The sequence below is a fragment of the Diorhabda sublineata genome, chromosome 5 (genome assembly GCF_026230105.1).
Source record: "Diorhabda sublineata isolate icDioSubl1.1 chromosome 5, icDioSubl1.1, whole genome shotgun sequence".
In the NCBI taxonomy this organism is placed as follows: Eukaryota; Metazoa; Arthropoda; class Insecta; order Coleoptera; family Chrysomelidae; genus Diorhabda; species Diorhabda sublineata.
In genome coordinates this window covers 2,569,928-2,591,146 of record NC_079478.1, presented here as the reverse complement: position 1 = coordinate 2,591,146, position 21,219 = coordinate 2,569,928, and positions in this window count along the sequence as shown.

Genomic DNA, 21,219 nt, shown 5'->3' with positions numbered 1-21,219 from the left:
TGTAGTGAAACATTTTTTTTTCTTATGCCCAGCAACAGGTATCTAATAAACGATTTATAAATGAATCATTAAAAATACTGTACAATGAAAGCAAAAGTACTTTATATTTTATTCTTGTAAAATTCTGCAAATTTGGGAGCAATAAAACTCATTATTTGATAAGATAACAAATAGGTGTTATCATCGTTGGGACTAAACTTCAACTTGAACAAGCCCCATCCAATCACCTTTACTAAAAACAACAAACTGGATGGACAAACGATTTAGTGAAAAACAGACTCATCCTAGATGATAAACTCTTCTGGTACAAACACGAAAAGAAGATTTTTAGTGCCAGGAAAGCTCTGGTGGAGTGCAAAAACTCTGTTCTACTTGACCAAGAACAAATAGCACGTATGGAGCAGTGATCTGATGGATCAGAACAAGTTTCAACACAACGAAAATCGATCTGTATATGTATCACCGGTCAAATGAGATCTTTCTCAACAGATGCACTAGAAGTGATTGTAAATCTTCTACCTGGCGTGGCAAAAAGGCCTCAATCAGAATTTTTAGAGAAGTAGTCACCAGAGAAAAGCCGAAGCCTTCCTTAAAAAGTTATCAAATCTTCTAGACAAGCAGACATTACAACTCTAGGCTCCAAAGACATAAGATACTTGTTTGGAAATGCCTGAACCAATTAAACAAGCTGGAAAAAAGAATAAAGTTACCGTCCAATACAATCACACTAGGGGCTGATGAATAATTCGTAGTAGTAAGCATGTAGGTAGTGGAAAAATCAGTTGAAGGAATAATCTACAGGACTTGAGAAAAGCAAATATTTTGCTGGACACCTATAACAAATAACATTTTCGAATGTCAGTCTTTTCAGACCATTGCCGCTTCAATGGATACCTGAAGATGCAAGGTTTAGTAGAGAATAGAGCATGGATATTCTGCTATGTAGAGAGGAAGAAAGCTTAAACCTCATTCTTTCGAGATCTGAAAGAATAAAAAGCTCTAGAACATTATACTTTGAGGTATATGAAATATAAAACAAAGATTTTGGTTTCTAGAGCTATTCCACGTTCTAAACTTAAAGAGAAAGTAGTCTTTTAGGCAATGTTGGGCAGTTTATTCTTCAAAGGAAAGATATTCTTGGATAAGATATGATTAAGACCTCGATCTCACCTAGAAGCGTCGATAAAACATATCAATTGAAATTTTTGAGCGGAAATCAAGAACTCTTAATATTGTTAACCATTTTATTTTGACAGGTGTTAACATCAATGATTTAAAGTGTATAACAATATGATAATTTTTATCGGGCCAATAATCCCGTCTCTTGCTCTTGGGCATTTATTCCTCTTTGGCATACAATGAGTCAGAATCTTTAATCCCGTTAAAGGGTAATACCTTTCCATCAGGTCCCATTTCGCGTTCTAATCTGTTTATGACCCAAAGGGGGTTTATCAAACTTTCCTGCACTTTCTACTTTGGAGTTACCAGTGTCGGCTCTTCCTCTTTTCTAAATTATAACGATAAAGATTTGAATGTATCCTTTGGAAAAGAGAAGGCACTAGCTAAATATTGCAAAATTCTTAGATAATTCGTAGAATATTTTAGTAGAAACAGGAAAGAAGAATTAATCACAGATATTGGAATAGGTATAAATAGACTTTATAAAAAGAGAATATACAGAAAATTTATAAACAAAGCTAAGAATAAGTTATTTATCTTTCAATCTGTTGTTTGTAAAAATGTTTTTAGCAAATAATGTTTACCGGACAAAATTGATTTGTGCTTACAGAAATAATGTGTTGATTCTAAATCCTTTTCAGTTGTGAAAATCGTAATCCTAGCCAGCTGTCTTTGAAGACCAATTCATTGCAGTGCTCTACAAATTTAGGGGGATATATGGAATGTGTAAATAGAAAGAGTTAGCCTCATAAATATAACTCGTTTGATATTAAACTAATTCTGATACATAGGTAGGTTTTTTAAAAATATATTCATTATTTCTGAAACCTTACATAAATGTAGATTAACTTATTAAATAATGTTGACTTTGAAAATGGATAACATAATGAATTAGTCTTGAAACATACCTGATTATATAAATAAGTTTGTCATCTATTTATACTAGTTAGTTAATTCGTAAAGTTATACGTAGTTTCCGAGTAGAAATGTATTTCTCATTTTCTCTTAAAATATAAGGAACTACGAAAGCTCTTTGACATCGTTCTCAAATGCATTAATTGGATACCTCTCTAGATTTTCCTTGCAAAGTTTTGCTCTAAAACATTTATTTATGAAGTTTTATAGAATAAAATTTGTCTCCTACTTTTTCACTTAATTTCACTCAAATAATATTTTATTCACTATAGGTCGAAGAATAGTCAAGGTAAATAAGGTGTTTGTCGATCCTGCCCTAAAACGAAATTTAGATTACAATTTGCGAACGTCGCGTTTAATTTTCGGTGAAATTTTCAAAGATGAAACATGATCTACAAGAACTTTTGATTTTTATTACTTTTCGGGCGTTAATTCTTCGATTCTTCGTAGGAATACCGTCCTACTCGAGAAAAAAACTATAACTTTACTCACTTGTTGCATAAATAACTGTTATTTTATAATTTTGTCCTCATTAACAAGCCTAATAATAATTAATTCATGAAATTTAAGAAATTAATTTTTCATCGATTGTTGTGTTTGCGTTTCTTGTAGCTTCTCTTGAAGTTACTAAATCGATGTTAATATTGCTTGCCAAAAATTTTCAAATTCAGTGGATTTTGTATATAAAAAATCACGTTTTGTTTGATTTGATTAATTTTACCCTGACATATCGAATTTTTTTTATTTGGGCAATTCTACAGCTATAGGAATCGAATTAAAAAGAAACCGAGTTCGCTAAATACTTCCGGTGAATGCTACAGTCAAACAAAACGCAAGTAATAACATATTTTTTGAAAAATGAGCTAAAAACATGTCAATACGTGTCATTTTGTAATTCCAATTTTGATTATTAATTTTTTCTTGAAAAGAAATCGAAATGAAAGACAACTGATCCGTATCAAAAATATACTTATTTCACAACAAATTTTCTCTTTTACCTTTCTCTTAACGTTTTGTTTGGAATCAACAGGGGTCTAATATACAGGTTAAGGTTTTAAATAGACTGGGAGTTTCACACACCAGCGCCTTCGCTAAAGTGACGAAAAGATTCACCGTTTGAGTGGATATTTTTTTGACACGGAAAGGTGATAGTTTGAAATTATACGATGAATCATTTCTCATATCTTTGGATCATATTTCGAGATATTCTCATAATGATTAAGTTTATTTTTCAGACTAGTCTTATTAATGATCACGACAAGATGTCATGACAAATATTTGAAGGTTGAATGGATAGTTTTAATAATAAATATCTGAAACAATGAGTGAAAGATACAAATGGAGGTTTCTAATATCACATAAGTGATGTATACAATAGATAAGACATATATACATTACATTTACATCATTTTTATTTTTTCATCAGTTTTCATTTGATGTTTTAATTCTTCTGGAAATTTGCATCTCAATTCGGTTTTATCTCTTTAATATCTTGTATCTAACCTCTTCTTCTTTAATTACCTTTTATGAAACTTGTTATTGATGAATATTCCGACTCTTTAGCTCTTGATTAGTTAAATAAAAAATTAGAGTAAAAAAGTAACATTTGAGCAGTTTCAGACGAGAAATAAGCTATTTATATGATGTCTAGTGGGCAAACTGTGACTTCTTACAAGTTTTTTTATAGAATTATGAACCTATATGGCTACCAAGATTTGGTTGCAGCTAGATGATGCTTCGGGAAATTATTTAAATAGGAAGTTACAAAACAGATTAATACGAAGGAAAGATCCCTCCCAGATCCCCAGTCCTAATTTTTTTTGGGGACATAATAACAAAAGTATTTTGTGTAATGTTCCACCGATTACTTTTAACTGTTAGACTACTATTTGAACGTGGGTCACAGTTTGTATTACAGAAAATTGTAGTTACTTTTAGCATCTGACGTCATTTTTTGTTGTTATTTGTTTAACTGTTGTAATATTTCAAATTAGTCACATAAATTGACACAATACATGATGTCTCATACTAATTATGTTGATTAATTAGCAATTGATTATAAAAATACAATATAGAGGTAAGTAAAGGAAATATTTCAACTCGAAAACTGAGAGTGCAATTCAATATATTCAGAATATACAGGGAGTTATAAAGAATCGCTGTTGCAAAATTCAAATTCAAATAAAATGAATTCAACGGGATTGAACTTTCACCCCAGTTCTTTAATTCCCCAAAACATGGAATGTCTCAAGAACAGCAAGCAGTTGACCTAATTTTCCATTGAAACAATTGTATGTTTGATTTCTTTCAGGAAATAATTTCAGTTGATAGCTAATTTTTAAAACTGCTTGCCTTATACAGTTTAGATTAAATTCTAACTGAACAAAAATTGAAAAACTATGGAAAATATAGCCTCACAATTTTTTTCCTTTGATTTGTGGCAGATAAAAGTTGATTATCGGCACATTATTCGTTATTAGGGCAGTTTTATATCATCATTGAACACGTGTAAATTATTTGATCTCAACGTTTGGTGAACAGTATAATAAATTGTAGAGATTATTGTGATAAATGCATCTGTCCCTATGGAAAATATTTGTTTTACTATATTTTCCAACGTCAAATATAAGTTATTTATTATGGATTTTCCGTCATTGATACGGCTATGTAACAAAATTCAAAATTTTTGGGTCTTCCACCCTTAGGAGCCTTAATAAACAACATAAGTGTACATTTTCCACCCTTTAGCAATATAACTTTGGCAGGACTTCATTTCCATATTTTAAGAAAAGTGTTAGAGAAAATTTGATGTGATGAGATTGGGGATTTCCATATTTGAAATTAAATAAGGAGTTATTGAAATTGCTTATGAAGTTGGTTCAACTTTTTACATACATTTATATCCGTGAGGTGAAAGTTTCAAGTTTTGCTATGTGAAAATTATCACATATGTTGACGATAATTTAATAATACGTATGACAATATTTCATGAATTCACACATCAATCAACGACGCTTTTTCATCTTTAATACCATTTCAAAATAGTACGGTAAATGTGCGATTTCTATTTCTACTTCTTCCAATTGGGTTGAAATTGGAACATGTACATTACTGACAATTTGTGTAACTTATTGCATAATGCAAGAAGATAAATTTCACTTTTTCCCTTTTAACTATTCAGGCTGTCTTATCCACAAGATGAACGGTTGTAACTTAGCCAGTGCACTCATGAATTAAACAGAAGGATAAGGGAAAAGGTTTTTTTAAACGCTAAATTAAGGATACTGTTCAATAGTTCAATAAATTTGGAATATTTGACAACACGCCTCATTCTATTCATTAATTATAACCATGAAATTATTATACATATAAATCATCACAAATAACGACGAACTTATTTGATCAATATTCATTGACAAAATTAATACCGAAGGAGTTTTAAGAAATTTGAATCACAAAAAATCCGAAATTAACGTATGTAATGAAAATTTACGGAAAAAATTCATTGCCTTCAATTTAATGCTAAATAACACAGATTTTCATATATTTCAATTTTCATATTTCATTTCAGTTTTGTCATAAATTAACTTATGGCGTACAAGCTAGATATCCAAAAAAGAATATAGTGTTTAGACTTTCCACCATCTATAAAAGTTTAAGTGAATAAAATCAAGGAATACCATGCTTAAGCCTTCCAAAAAGTGGGCGGCCTAAAGCTTTGATTAATTCCTAGTCAAATCTATTAGTATAATCTGCAAAAGACAAATTAGGAACATTAACTTGAAGGCTAGATCGCCGATTTCGGGTTTCTCCCATTGACCATCAGTCGTTAAATAAACAGAAATGGAGTTAGATATCCAAAAAGGTGCATTAAGAATACGTCACCTCGCAGAGAACTGAGTTGTGATCATGGATGACGAAAACTATTTCACTTTGCACAAATTCAGAAACATTCAGAAATTAAAATCAAAGATGATATAGAAAATTGTCCCAAATAAATCTAAAAACAAATTTGACGATGTAGTTTTGATTTTGTGTGCCAAATCCGAAGCAAGTAGAAAAACCAGAGTTTGGTTTCAAGCTCACGATATACCATTTTTAAAAAGATAAACCCGGGCCGGATTAAGATTTATAAGGCCCGGGGCTAAAATAATGACGGGGCCCCCTTAAAGAATTCGAAAACCAGGAAAAATTCACAAAATAATATCAATACGTTAGATTTGTGGTATCAACACATCAAAAAATACAGAATGATTTCCAAATGATGGGGCCCTCTTGGACCTGGGGCCCGGTACTATAGCCCCGCCAAGCCCCTAGCTTAATCCGGCCCTGGATAAACCCCAAATGTTCCCCAGGTACAGGTTCAACGTAGAATATTTAAAAAATTCAAGACATTGACAAATGTGCAAATGATGCAAGGCGTAAAGCAAAAATTACGATCAATTGAAGAGAAATGAACTTCGATTATAATTTATATTGTATTTCTTGTCGAATATATGTTAAGGAAAAAGTTTTGAATGAAGAATTGTGAACATTTCAATGTTTACAATTTCCAAAATTGCACTACATATTTTTCGGAAAACTTATGTTACATACGTTATGGAGTCGCCGAATAAAAATTCTTTCCCGAAAATCCATAAAAGTTGAAAGGAAAATATTCAGAAGCACAGTAAATAAGAAGGATAATCTCTCATCAGCTGGAAATGGATTTTTTTTATAATTTTGTAACTTTAATATTTTTAAATTTAAAACTTAAAACTTGTAAACACATTAGATGTATCTTTATTTATTAGATTAATAAAACCCACAGATTAATTTAGTAACACAATTCATCAATAGGGGTTTTAATTCTGGAAGTGTTTTTGTATTTATTTCAACGATAAAGAGGAAATTCTTTAATTCGAATTCAAGATCCAGAGATTGGAACACCAATACTAAAATAATGAATGGAGGAGCGCGATTTCTAAAAGAAAAGTCTCGTTATGGATTTATTTGAGGCAATAGAAAAGAGAGAATAACAAATAAAAGACTTGACCATGAAATTTACCGTCACGAAGAGGAGCAAGTATGTTTTGGTCAAAAATTTTATACCACTATAAACTTCCCATTTTTGATGTTAATGTCAGACCACATTGAGCTTCGTTCGTTTTCTGAGTGAAGAAAAAGATTTAATTTATTTACCTTATATGTACCCTGAATCATGTCTGGAAAAAGTTACAAAAAGTCATAATCCACGAGTAGATACCATACAGAAACTGTTAAATCTTTTTCCACAGAATTTACTTTTGCTTAAAACATACCAAAAATCAGTCATGAGACATTCACGAGTCATACAAAATATTGGTTGTTGGTTAAGAATTCCTTGATGAACATCCTCAAATTTTGACAATCCCTTTTATATCTTTTAAGCTCTCAAATTAATTAAAAAGGATTCATCATGCAATACTGATGATGAAGCAAATTACTAATTAATAAAACACGTTTTTGATTAGTTTTCTAGTTTTCAATATTTTAATATAAATCAATTGATTCAATGAAATGAAAGATTAAAGGGGGAATCACGACCATAGTAGACATTCTTCGATTTCTAAGCACGGATACTAAGATAAATCCATCGCTTATGCAGACTAGACCCTCTTGAAAGTCTACAAGTCAATAAAAACTAGTTAAAATGATAATTTAAATCGAAGCTTACGACTACTAGTTTATATCGTAAAGCTTTTTTAATAGTACACGCTGTTAATAAATAAAGGATTATTCATGGAAATCTTGAAGTGAGTCAAGAGATTACCATCGTTACACGAAATGTTAAAACTAGAAAATATTGCTGAACACAGAATAGATTTGAGTCAATATATTTTGTTTGAATAAATAAATATAAAATTGTATTTTTTTATTTCTAAATTCATCAATTTCCTGTGAAATAATATATTTCAATCTGTACATTAGAACGTATTTGGTATTGCTAGATTTTTTGCTTCAAACTTTCCACGATTCATTCCGCTAAAAGTAAAAAATAATTTTGTTTTTAAACATAATCTGAAGAATTAATTAGTCTGCCAATTCATTCTTTTGGTTGACATCTTCAGTTGCTTATTGCTCTGATTCTAAAAAGCCTTATTGAAGAGATTCAAGTGAAATTAGTCGCATTTTTGCATCCTTTCTTAACAACGTGGATCCATCACTATACTCCTAAAAGGATAAAACAACCAGGACAGTGGATTGCAAGGAGGAAATGTAATATTAAGATTAACTACTTTATTTACATCAAGTACATATTTTTCTCGAAAATAAGGGAAGTAATTGTGGGATCTGTTGGTTAAATTAGTTTTTGTTTTCGACCAACACCTAGGTCAAGTTCTTGTTGAGAAGAAATAGGTTGTGATGTAATTAGATGGAATTTAAATTCAGATAACTTGTAATAATTCAACTGCACTCTGTTGTTACTTTCAAATGCATATATTTGAATTGGAATTTTACACATCATGAAATTTTTTTTAATATAAAAAACATTTTTTCATCATTTTTCAATAGAAACTAAAACCAGCATTTAGTCAGGCATGAGAAAGATTATTTGTATTCTATAACTGTTTACAGTTCAAAATTTGAATTGATAGATTGAATTCAGTGCAACAGAAAGATATTTAGGCCTAAAAGTTTTTTCTTTCGCCAGCAATACGCAAAAATTCATAGAAACGAATAAAAAAAAAACAAATATTGATAGATCTACTAACGATAGTCGTATGTAAACAAACTGGAGCTTCAAAATTGAAAAACTATGTAAAGGGATAATTTCCACGCCCTACATATATCAAATTTTGCAGCATTATTTTCTCTATAACATACTAAAATTTTAATGAAATCACAGACAATGAAACCAAGTTGAAATGAGGATTTTTTTTGTACCATGAAATTCGAATACTAATAATTAAAGATAGAAAATATTTTTATAATTGAAACATATCCTATTATGATATTAAATGCTAATTTCATTATTTTTATCTCGTTTATTCAAGTTTTGATACATTCTAAAAACAAAACTTACTTATAATCCACTGTTTAATAAGTTTTAGATATGAATCCATTCTTTGTGCTTGAAAAAATCGTATTTTTCTCAACTTGTTGTTTTTTAGAAAATTCCGTTCAAACAGTCATCATACTATTAATGGAAAAGTCGCGAAACAAATATAAAACTTGAGAACAAAGAAGAAGATATATCTAACAGAAGCTGATCGTCCATTTTAATCCATCGAAATACCGCCCATGACATTTCAAGTGCTTGCAGACGTAACTTGCGAACTCTTTCAAGTCCCAATAAAATTTATATCAAAAGTAAACGAAATAAGAGAACAAAATGAGAAAATCCAATGTATGTTCTTATTGAACGAGACACAACAACATGCCAACTACTACAGGGGTTTGTCGAAGGATTCTGTACGAATAAACGTAATTTTTTAGTGACTGATTTGAGTCAGCTATATTCAGAAATACAGTTTATTATATAATCCTCCTAGCATATCAGAAAAAAAATTTTACAATTACCTTATCACGTATACAGCTACTAATAAATTTCTTATCAATGAAAATTTGTAACGTGATTCAGATGATGTGAAATATTTTAACCCAAATAGACGGTTGTCCATACGATTTTTTGATGAGAGTTTTTCGTTTCTTGTTGATAATCACAAAGACATGTAATTACCTTGGAGTAATAGTAGACAGGAAAATCAAAAGCAGTATAGGGATAAATGAGAGAACTAATGCAGATGAAGTAACGAGTTCAACATAGAATGACGAAGGAAAACTAAGAATAATAGAAAGCGAATACTTATGAACTGTAAAATAAAGAACCAGGTGCAAAAAGAAGGTATGGTAAAGTAGGTTAAAACACAAAAACTTAGATGGCTCGGACATATTCAAAGAAAAGACAACTACTCTCTAAAAAGTATCATCAAGTGGAGGTCAAGAGAAAATAGGCCGAAATTCAAATGGAGAGACCAACTGGATTCCGTGAATTCGAAGAAAATGGGGACAGACAGAAAGTAGTTAAGACGATTGAAAACCACGCTGTATAGCAAGAATAAATGAAAAGAAAATACGGATCCGTCAGCAGACACTAGTCAGATGAGTTCTCCGAGACCAGCTGATAAAAATTTTGAGACTATATTTATTGTTTTAATTTCTTATTTTTTAGACTTATGTTGTGAAGTCCTCTTGATTTCAGGTCTCTTCTGTGATAAAATATGATATTGACACTTACCATTTGCTTATTTATATTAATCAGTAGATCACCTTCATCGTAAATATCAAAACAAAAATAAAATTAAAATAGAAATTTATTTCTTCTTTAGTTTTTCATCTCAAAAATATGTAGCAGTCATCAATCAAATTATTTGTAGTTGTATGAGAACTCATAAAATAGAACTACAAATTTCAATCAAATTATTGACGACTTTTTTTATCAATTATCGCTTTTCCTAAAAATTATATTTTTTTCATGTATTAGATTGCGTTCCAAGAATTTTTGAATCTTTATAATTGAGTTTATGTTTTATTTTTATATATTTCGTAGATCGCTCATGCGTTTTATCGTTTTGATGACCTTTGAGTCTATTTTTTAAATACTGAGATGTCTGCCCTATGTAGACAGTGTCAATATCATATTTTGATAAAGTCTGAGTAGTCGAAACGTCAAATTTTTATCTATCTTTGAAAAATTATTGAAAAAACTAATTTTATAACAGAAGAGACCTAAAATCGAGACTATTTAAAAACTTTATCATGTTCCGTATCAAATATGAACCGAATCTATTTTAAGAAAGTTTCCGAACTCATGCCTTGGTAATCAAATTTCATCTAGTAATTGAATTAACAATGGAAGTGTCTAACTAACTTTTACTTTTGCATTGAAAATTTTTAAACAATGACTCAAAAAAACTGGACATTTATTAAATTACAGTGAACAAACATCTTGTTCACTGTTACTTTGTATTCGTTCGTAATCTGTATTTTTATTTAGTTATGTTATTTCGAAACAGATTTTATCAATATTATTTGGTTGAACCTCGTACACTACCAAAGACAACAACAAAAATGGAAAACAACAAAACAGAAAGAGCAAAAAAAGGAAAGGGCAGTTGTGTGAGGATTGTCGGCTTATTGCGTTGCGGCGAAGTTTAAAGCACCTGACAAAGCTTATTATGTTGCTCAGACTTGTAAAGTATCCGCCAATTATATCGGCAGACAACTGATTACATTAACATACTTGATGAAGACAAATTTTAATGTCGAGTGCATAGTTTAGAAGTTGTTTCAGATGCTTGGATAGGATTTATTGCTGTGAATATGTAGCTTGAAATAAGAACAGTGAAAAAATTGTAGATCAAACACATGTTTATTAAGATATTGAATGAGACAAGATTATATAATTTAGAAATAAAAAGTTCACACTAGATTATTTAAATGCTGCTCTATTCCAATAGCTCGAAATACTAGCAAACCCTTTCAATTTGTAATACAAAAGACATAATTGAACTAATTAATCATCAGTAGATGTTAATTTGATTTTATTTATAGCGAATATTCTATGATGCTATAATCTTAAATACTAGGAATAACTAACGCAATACTTAAATCGCTCAAAATATTGTTATTTCTCATTCAAATCCATAACATTAGAAAGGTTGACTAATTTTCATAGGTAAATGTTACTGAACTTAGTTGACGCAACTTCATGTGATGTTGATTGTGAATTAAAAAATTCGTTTTCTTGAAATTCTGCCTTAGATAATGTAATAATTTTGATTTCTCATTTGTAAAATTCCTATGGGCAGCTATCTATCGGTGCAATCAAAGTTGGTATTCATACTGAACACACTGTTAACACTACCACTACACCAGCTCGCAATTACTCTGGCTGACATTTGTTTCTATAACCGTCTTCACAAACTTAAGGTGAATAGTTCACATTTAGTGTCTAAATACGATACGGTTAAAGGGAGAAATCATTATTCCAGCTTCATTTTCTGGAAACTCTGCCTTAAACGATGTTTAAAAATTAAAATTTTAATACTGATTGTTGATTTGCCAAAGTTTTTTCATTTCTTAAACTACAATTAATCCTCTAGGCAGCTATACATCGTTAGAATCGTTTTCCAGCTCATGATAGCAGAGCAGGAAATCTTAAACTGATATAGACCTCGTTTACTTAATCAGTTTTGAGTGTTTAATAGCGATTAGTTTTGGAAAAAGGCAGAACAATTCAGAATCAGGATTCCTTATTAATGATAATATCAACGGCTCCATTTTCGGTAAATTCTTCGATAAAATGTTGGTAGACATTGATTGCTTACTCTTGAACGATTAAATATCACAAAAGCCCTCACACATTCAACGTTGTCATCAGTTTTTGAAGCTGGGCATCTCCCTGAGTAAATTTAATCTTGAAGTTTCTTTAGGCCTTCTGAAGATGCTTTGTATCAACAGAAAAATAGTGCTTCAGATAAGAAATTTTCCCAATTTTCCCATACGTCAAAAATAATGTATGGAACTTAAAATCTGGTCGCCAAATAGCCTATAGTGTTGCCATTTTTATCATTTGATGCAAGTTGTAATTACTTCTTGAAAAAAATTTCCAAAATAACTTTATAGAGCTAGTTATCTTTAATTAACCATCCTTTCCTATGACTCACCACTTCAGACAGTGTATATCTAATATTAGATCTAGTTTTAACAGTTTTAATAATTGACGTAGTGGTAAATCGGAACTAATCACGTAATCATTTGATTAGCATACCTAACGAACTAGTGGATAGACTCTAACTTATGTAATGCGTAATTGTAGAAGATAAAACGATATTAACAACAGACACTTGGAAGAGATGGGATGATCCTATCAAAAATAACTAGATGTTGAGTGCCTTTATTTTTTTTAAATATCAGAGATGAGTTCTTATATATCGATAACATAGGTCAACACCAAATTTGATTTTTAACAGTTTTGACAAAATATATAATATGTAAAAGTTGGCTTTTATATTTAGAACGATTGAATGTGTGGTTTTAATTTTTAATTATAAAAAATAATTTACGTGCACGCTTTTACTTATTTGTTTTATATTGAAATGTAGTTTCTTTCACAAATATGACCTCCCATCATATTTTTAATGTATCGGCCTTCATAACGTCGTCGAAGCTCAAAAAGGTTTTGATGAAAAACGTTTCCTTTGTTTTCTAAATACGCTTCCATGCTGTGTATAAATTTATACAAATGTACTCTTAATGGCATCCTGCAGCCCACGGCCTAATTTTTTTTAGCATATCCCCAATCAACTTTCCGTAGTTTTCAGCTTTATTATTTCCCAAAAATCTAGAAACTCTTGCTACAAAACTGTTCCAACTTGTTTTTAAGTACAATAAATCAAAGCTGGAAATTAGTTTTGGACACAAATCTGCCTAATTTAAGTTAATCTTTTAAGTTTCATCCAGGTGTTAAACAAATTGTTTCATCGACCTAAATTTAATATACACTACCGGTCAAAACTCTTCCAAAAAGGGCAGCAAAAGGCAGCCAAAGGCAAGCAAATCCCAGGATTCATTGATATGAGCTGCTATCTCTGGGCCCATGAGTCGTCGATTACGTTCACTGATCAATACAATACGTTTATCTTCAACGATTAAGGTTTTTTAAAGCCCTTATGAACGTTTTCTATCACCAAATCTCCTGGTAGATGCATATTTTTTCACGTTAAAGTCCACGGTACGTCAATTTTAATTCGACGTATTTTTTTCAACCGATAGTTCCTTGGTTCTACTTATTTCAAAACTTAGAAGTCTTAATTTGCGAAAACAAAAACAATTCCATACGAATTTCACAAAAAGATCACTTTTTCCAAAAAGTATAACTTACAAATACAATTTGCACGTGCAGTTTTTCCCCTTTTTAACCAGATTTATTGCACTATTTCACTAAAACTTCATCTATATAAGTACGTAGCAAACGCTCCATGAGTACAATATTATGAGCTGTGTAATTTCGACTATTGTACAGGGCTATGTTCGTGTTGACATAGGGATAGTTGTAAGACTTGGCTTGCTGTAGTTTCGTAATGGGCATAAACTTTGTTAGCTACGTTTACAAATGACACACTCATTTTATATAGTCAACGAAATCCAACCATATCACTACAACTACCTCAAAATAGTACCTCCAAAATAGAAAAGTTGATGAAAAATTGACTTATGACAGCAATTTAATACATATAACTGATACAAATCATAGAGGAAATTGCCCACAATAAACCCACCAGGAAAGTAGAAAATAACTGGTGTGAATCTTGTTAATAGACTTCCTCGAAAAAAGAACATATTCACTAAATAGAAGCAGCTAAGACTACAATTATAGTTATACTGGATCATTGGACATATCACGAGAAAACAAATTTTTCGTGTACAAAGCCGTATTAAAACATATGTGGACCATACAACTGAGGGATACTTCAAATTCTAGCTTGGAAATCCTTGAGAGGTTGCGCTAGTAAACTCGTAACTAAAGCCAGTTGGTATATTCCCAGTACATTTACTGCCAGGGAGCTGCATATATAAAAAACAAACTAATCGAAAACTATGTAATAAATTAAACAAAAATTTGAAAGAACAACGTACGAAAGCAAACGCCAAACCGATACTTGCAAACTGATTTATTGAATAGATTTTCAAACAAAATCTTCAATATTTCACCAACAAGTCATTCAAAGATCAAATAATTTACCCTGTATTAGTTTCTTACTTCATCTCTATTAGATAGTTCCTACAATTAAATGTAGCTGATTTTAGTGATTATGAAATTTATCACTTATCTTTGAAAGTTATTAATTTTTTGTTTTCGTCTGAGCCAATTATTTCTTGTTGTTTTGAACCTTGAAACAATCCAAAAATATATTAACTAGGCTTCTTGTTAATACTACCAAATTCCACATTTTGTTTTTGCTTTTGCTATAATAATTGTTTTTTTTTATCGTCGAAAATCATAATGAAATACCAACTCATAATAAGATTAATAGCCCAGATATAGGTTTGAAGAAATGCCCAACTCTATTATCGAATATCAGAATTAATTTTAGATCGAGCGGTTCGATTATTACATGCACACGTTAAAAAACAATGAGATATTTCGAAATTATAATTAGGTGTACTATGAAGTCAACTAGCTGCATTGTAGAGCACAGTCAAAAGAGATTATCTATAACATCCGATTAAGCCATAAGTTTGAAATATGACAAATAGAATACAATAAAGGAGTAGTTTGAATATATTTTGGATACGATTTGAAAAACAAACATTCTAATTATAAACTACCTAGTTTCATTTACATTTACTCATATTTTTGAATCACAAATTGTGTGAATAGTAATATGTTGTTATACAAAAATACGTTTATGTATATAAAACAGCACAACAGGTCTTATTGGCTTGTAGTCTCTCTACTGCTTTTCTCCAACTCCTTTGGTTCACGGCTACAGTTCGCTATCCCCAACTTCTTGTAAGTTTTCCTTACATACATCTATCCATTTTCTACGTGGAAGCCGTATTCTTCTTTATGCGTTTTCTACAATTTCCAAGGTTCCTGTTTTCTTCCATTCTGACTATATGCCCCAACCAACCCAGTTTTTTCGATTTAATATACAGCCGATCTCTACCTGACCATTTTAACGTCTATTCTCGTTCTTCTTCTCATTTCATCTTGTTCCATTCGTATCCCTACAAAAAATTTTTCTCTTCTCTTCCATGCATTCAGTCTGTTTTCTTGTTTCTTATCAATGACCCAGAATTCACTATGATATAACACCGTAGGTTGAGATACCTTTGGACCTTAATAGGTTTCCTAGGGCTTCAACTGTTTTAATGCTTCTTACCAATCTCTTGTCGATTTCTTTAATTTCGTCCACTTCTTCAGTTACTCTCATATATTCAAACTTTTGTACTCTATCGAACCGGAACTCGTTGTTCTGCTCAGTTGTTAAAACTTAGTTGTTGATAACAGGTCACCCAGTTTGAAGCCTTTTTTTTGTTTTGAATTTTTTCCTTTTATGGCTATTATGTTTTCGGTTTTGTTTAGTGTCATTTTCACCAATCTTATTAATTTCTTAGGTATTTCAAGTTTTGCCAGAACTTGGTACAAGTGTTTTCTCAATTTTGAATCATATGCCTGTTTAATTTCAAATTCAGTCCCTGCTCATGGCTATCATTCTATATAGTTTTCAACACCAAAATTCAATACCACTACCACCCACCCAAAATTCCCACTCCCCACTTGTTCGTCTAAGTATCTGTTCATACATTTTCTATATTTTACAAAATCTCAATAAGCTCAACAATTTTCTGCAAATTTTCAATGGATAAGAATCGTGAGATGCTTAAATCAATTACGTTAAATATTTTATAGTTTTTTTAATATGAATATCAATTTAACAATATTTCAATTTTAATAAAAAACGCGAGGTATTATGATGGATCAATTTAAGTAACCTTTCAGGCTTCGCCACATTCCTATCTCTGTTTTGGGTATTTATATCTGACAGTTGCCAAATCCTCCCCTGTGGAACCAGTGACAAATAAATTCTCTTTCTTAAAAGGATTTATCGTTTTCACAGTAAGGACAATAGGCTTATAACTGGACTACGCTAAAAAATACAGGAGATTAACTGGAAGAAAAAAATCTATTGTCGGTTATAATCTATACATAATTTGAAAGATATGAACTAGAAGAATCTAAAGACTAACGCAGACTTTATGCAGCAAAATAGTTAGTTAAATGAAACAAAGGGTTCCTTGTTTTACCCTCCAATAATGTCTTTTCGTCTTATATCAATGTGACTGTGAAAAATCATGAATTTATCTAAATTCAATTCATTATTGTATTTGTTAAGATTTATTGTACAATGATAGGAACTAACGTCATAGTTAAGCGATTCCAAATGTCCCTTAGACACTTGAAGTTCCATTAACGAATCAAATTACTTACTTTTATTTTTTATTAATGTAACTCTAACGACCATAAATATAATTATTTATAGCTTTTGTGTACAACAGGATTTTGCTATTTGAAGTGGTTTTTAAGCAGATACGAGGCTCTTGATGTTTTGGCATTCGTCGAGTACGGTAGTCGGATTATTGAAACCAAGTTAAATTCATTATTTTCTTGCATAATAAATAGTTTTTAACAATGTTTTAATACATACAAACAATATGGTCAACCATCATTGGTTAACCCTAAGATACATTATACCTGCAATTTATGAATTTTTGGTAAATAGTAAGTACATATCTACCTTATATAATTTGAGATACAAGTCTAGAATAATGGTTGTGATAATTATTATTTATGTTGACCTTCTACAACAATACTGTTTTGTGACCAAATGTCGAGGACATCAACGCTTGGAGCAGGTCGTATTTGGAAAAGCTGATTAATTGCTTCTTCTATCCAATTTTCTATTAAAAAATCACTTCATCATTCAATCATTTCGTGGTGTGTCAGTTTGCAGTAAAGGTACATGTTAATCTTCAAGCTGCACTAAGTAATAAAGCTTGGTACCTAACTTCTTTGAGGAACATTTCTGCTACTTATAAATAACTCAAATTTATGGACTATTTTTTTTATTGACATCAATTTTTCAAAAAATGTATCTCATACTATAACAAATCTTATAAATATGAATCGAATCTAGTAAATTTCAACGATAATAATTATATTTATGCAGTTAAATATTATCCCTGATATGGGAATTAAGCATCAAAGTTTAGTATATGCTACTACTCACTTACTCCCAAATCCCGTCCTTTCAACCACCATAGATAATTTGATAGAATTAATTCAACTAGTATTCCAAATTCCCATATCAAAGACCAAAATTTTAGCTAACCTATTCAAACTAATACATGGGTTCAGAATTCTATAAAGTTCCTTCTAATTCCTAGGAAGTTGTACCCTTTACCCTTTGCCAGAATTCAAAAGGGATTTAAAACCGTGATTATAAACCTTTGAAGTGCAACTTCAAAATAAATCGGCCATAATAAGACAACTAGAAACTTCCACAATGTTATTATACGGTACGTTAATATGCTGACCGATATCGTAGTAATTCTACCAGCTGATAACCTTGTCACCTTAATTCTATTTTATTTTATTCCATTTTGAAATAATTGCGATTGGAAAATTATCAAAGTTTCATCACATTCTAATCTGTAGATTATGATATGAGTGAAACTTCTCTTAATTGAAGATTTTTGAGTGAAGAAACATTTTCAAACTAGATGCAGGTGAGAAAAATGATGAATCTAATGACTATTTGTCTAATGTGATTCTTATATTGAACTAATGTAAAGTCATTTTTATATTTTTTTATAGTTTTTTTCTTTATTCAATTTAGACAACAACCTAATAGTATATTACGTAACAAAAGTAACCTATTACGCACGAAGTGAAAAATTTTATTTTATAAATTTCATGAGTGCGTAATGGGCTTACAATTGTGTTTATCCCCATAACCTGTTTTATGCATTTTCCATTTCTGTAATTGAGAAATAAAGGAAGTTCCATTTCAGCAGGACGCAAATTCATGTATTTTTAACATACGATATAAAACATTTCTAGTACTACAAATGGAATATCTGGAATATCAATTATCAAAGATTTTCCCGTGTTCTGAAAGGATAATGAAAAGCTAAAAATCGTAACGATAAGATTAAATAATCGTTTATAATAATACCTCATCTACAAAAATTACTATCGTGCGATATTTGGTCAAATAAGTCGGGATTTGAAGGGCGGAATGAAAGTTAGAGAAGGAAGATGAAAGACAAATTTAGAGCGAATGTTTTCACCCTACTCAATCAAATCAAATATCCAAACTGGATGATAGAATAGCTATTGGTTTATATTTTCCAGTTTGAATGTTCAAATGATTTGTGTGATTTATGTGGAACTCAAAATTTCGTTTGTTCGAAACTACGTATATTTTGGAATAGAAATAGCTTTGTAGCTTCCAACAATTTTGAAATAGTTGATAGAGAATGTTGTTATACCATGAATTACGCTCTTCACCTTTCAGTATTTTGGAATCTTTACATTATTTTTTTCACTTTGCTTCGTTGTTTGTTTGTGAGTGAATCTGCCATCATCGAGCATGTTATACTTCAGCTGAAGCACTGATCCCTTATTTTCTCCATACCTCGTCTATTCAAATTTTGTTTACTCCGTCCTCATTATCATTAGTTTTATGTTTTCCACATTTACATCCATGCCTTTGCTTCGATCAAAAAGCATTAGTCGGATTTTTGGTTTGGGGTGGTCAATCCTGTCTTTTTTCTAAACTAGGAGTGGTGTTCCTGTTCCTAGTGGTGTTCCTGTTCCTTTATCATTCGACTTGTAGACTAATGCTTTAGCCATTGTATTCTCAGATGCAATGCTGAGGTAGGAATATACCAATGGCGTCCTAATCCTCTGAATTCATATCTCAATGTTTCGTTACTGCATCTGGCAGCTTCTTTATTTGTCCATCTAGTGAGATTTCTCTTATTTTGTCTGTTTTTTCTTTTCCATTTTTCATTTCCAAGAGTACCTAGGGAAAAATTGGTGCATTCCTGCAAAGGCCTGTACACAGGAGCAAGGTCTTTATACAAAGTATGAGCAAATGCCTCAAGAGAGCCTCAACCGTAACCACGATGATAACTAAACCTCTGGGCTTAGGTCGGCTACATTTACCTTTAACAGTGTCATCACTTGAACGATGTAATCGAGCTGTATCCCCAATCGTACTTTTAGTTGATTTGTGAAGGTGCAAAATAGCTAAGACTGTGCAAATATTGGTAGGGTCCCTTTTTCGCACAGATTTAGCCTGATTAGAGATATTTCCAGAGTACCACGACCCCATTTGTAACAAAGAACATCAGAATGATATCTATATCTGCTTATAAGTGCCATTGCTTTAGTTTTGTGTTTTGATACTTTATTATAGAAAAAACAACCAAATTTTTAAGTACCAAAGCCAGTACAAACAAGTATTTCTGTTCTTGACTTTAATGGTATGTATGTGGAGGAACAAGAAGCATGGATTATGGGATATAATTTCACTAGTATATTGGAAAACGAAACCGATTGTATTTTTGAATTAATTCAAAATCTATTGTTGAATTTCTGGTCATTTTGTTGACCTGCGTATTGATCTCCTATCAATGCAATTAATATACCTGTAGGACTATCCAACTAATCAATAGACATTTCAAGTGTTTTATAAATAATTCAATGATTTATTAATAAGTGACAATCCGAGGTTTATGTAACGCTGTATTGAACCTGGTATAGGTCGCTTTTCATCTGATCCCCTACATGACCCATGTCCCAAAGGAATGGTAAATGTCACCGATATTAGTGTGGTTACTCTGTACAAATTAAACTAGTAATTATTAACGATTCTTTACAGAGACGGTTCATACAAAATAGGAATAGAACTTCCAATACATTTTGTAATGGTCTTTTAAGTCTTTTAAGCTTCATTTTAGGAGTTGAACAGCCATTTTTTTTTCGTAAGAATCATCAGACTTAATTACGACTTGAAAATGGAAGATAGATACGTTAGATGCTTCACAATTTCAATTAAAAAAATGAGATTATGACTAAAATATATTATAATATTTCTTTTAATCTCATCATAATGTAATACCAAAATATCCTTAAAAGCTGATAAGGTTCACCATAAGACAACATTAATCAAAAACGTGTTATTCGAGTCGATTAACAGACACGTTCTATTAGCGACGTTAATAAATAACAAACCTTATAACTACAACATTTTATTGAATAATTACAATGTAAATCATATTTTGAATACTTAAGAAATAGTATATGTGTTATATTATATCATAAGCATATATATATTCGGTCACTGATGAAGGATACTTTTATTAGATATAATTAGTTGTTATTCAATGTGTAAATTGAACCTTTGGTATGATTACAACGCATGCTCGGCTCCGTGGCTAAATTTTGGAAATTAGCTGACGAATATGGGATCTAAAAAATCGAAACAGGAAGCTCAGGACAATGGAATGGGTAGCAACAACTTT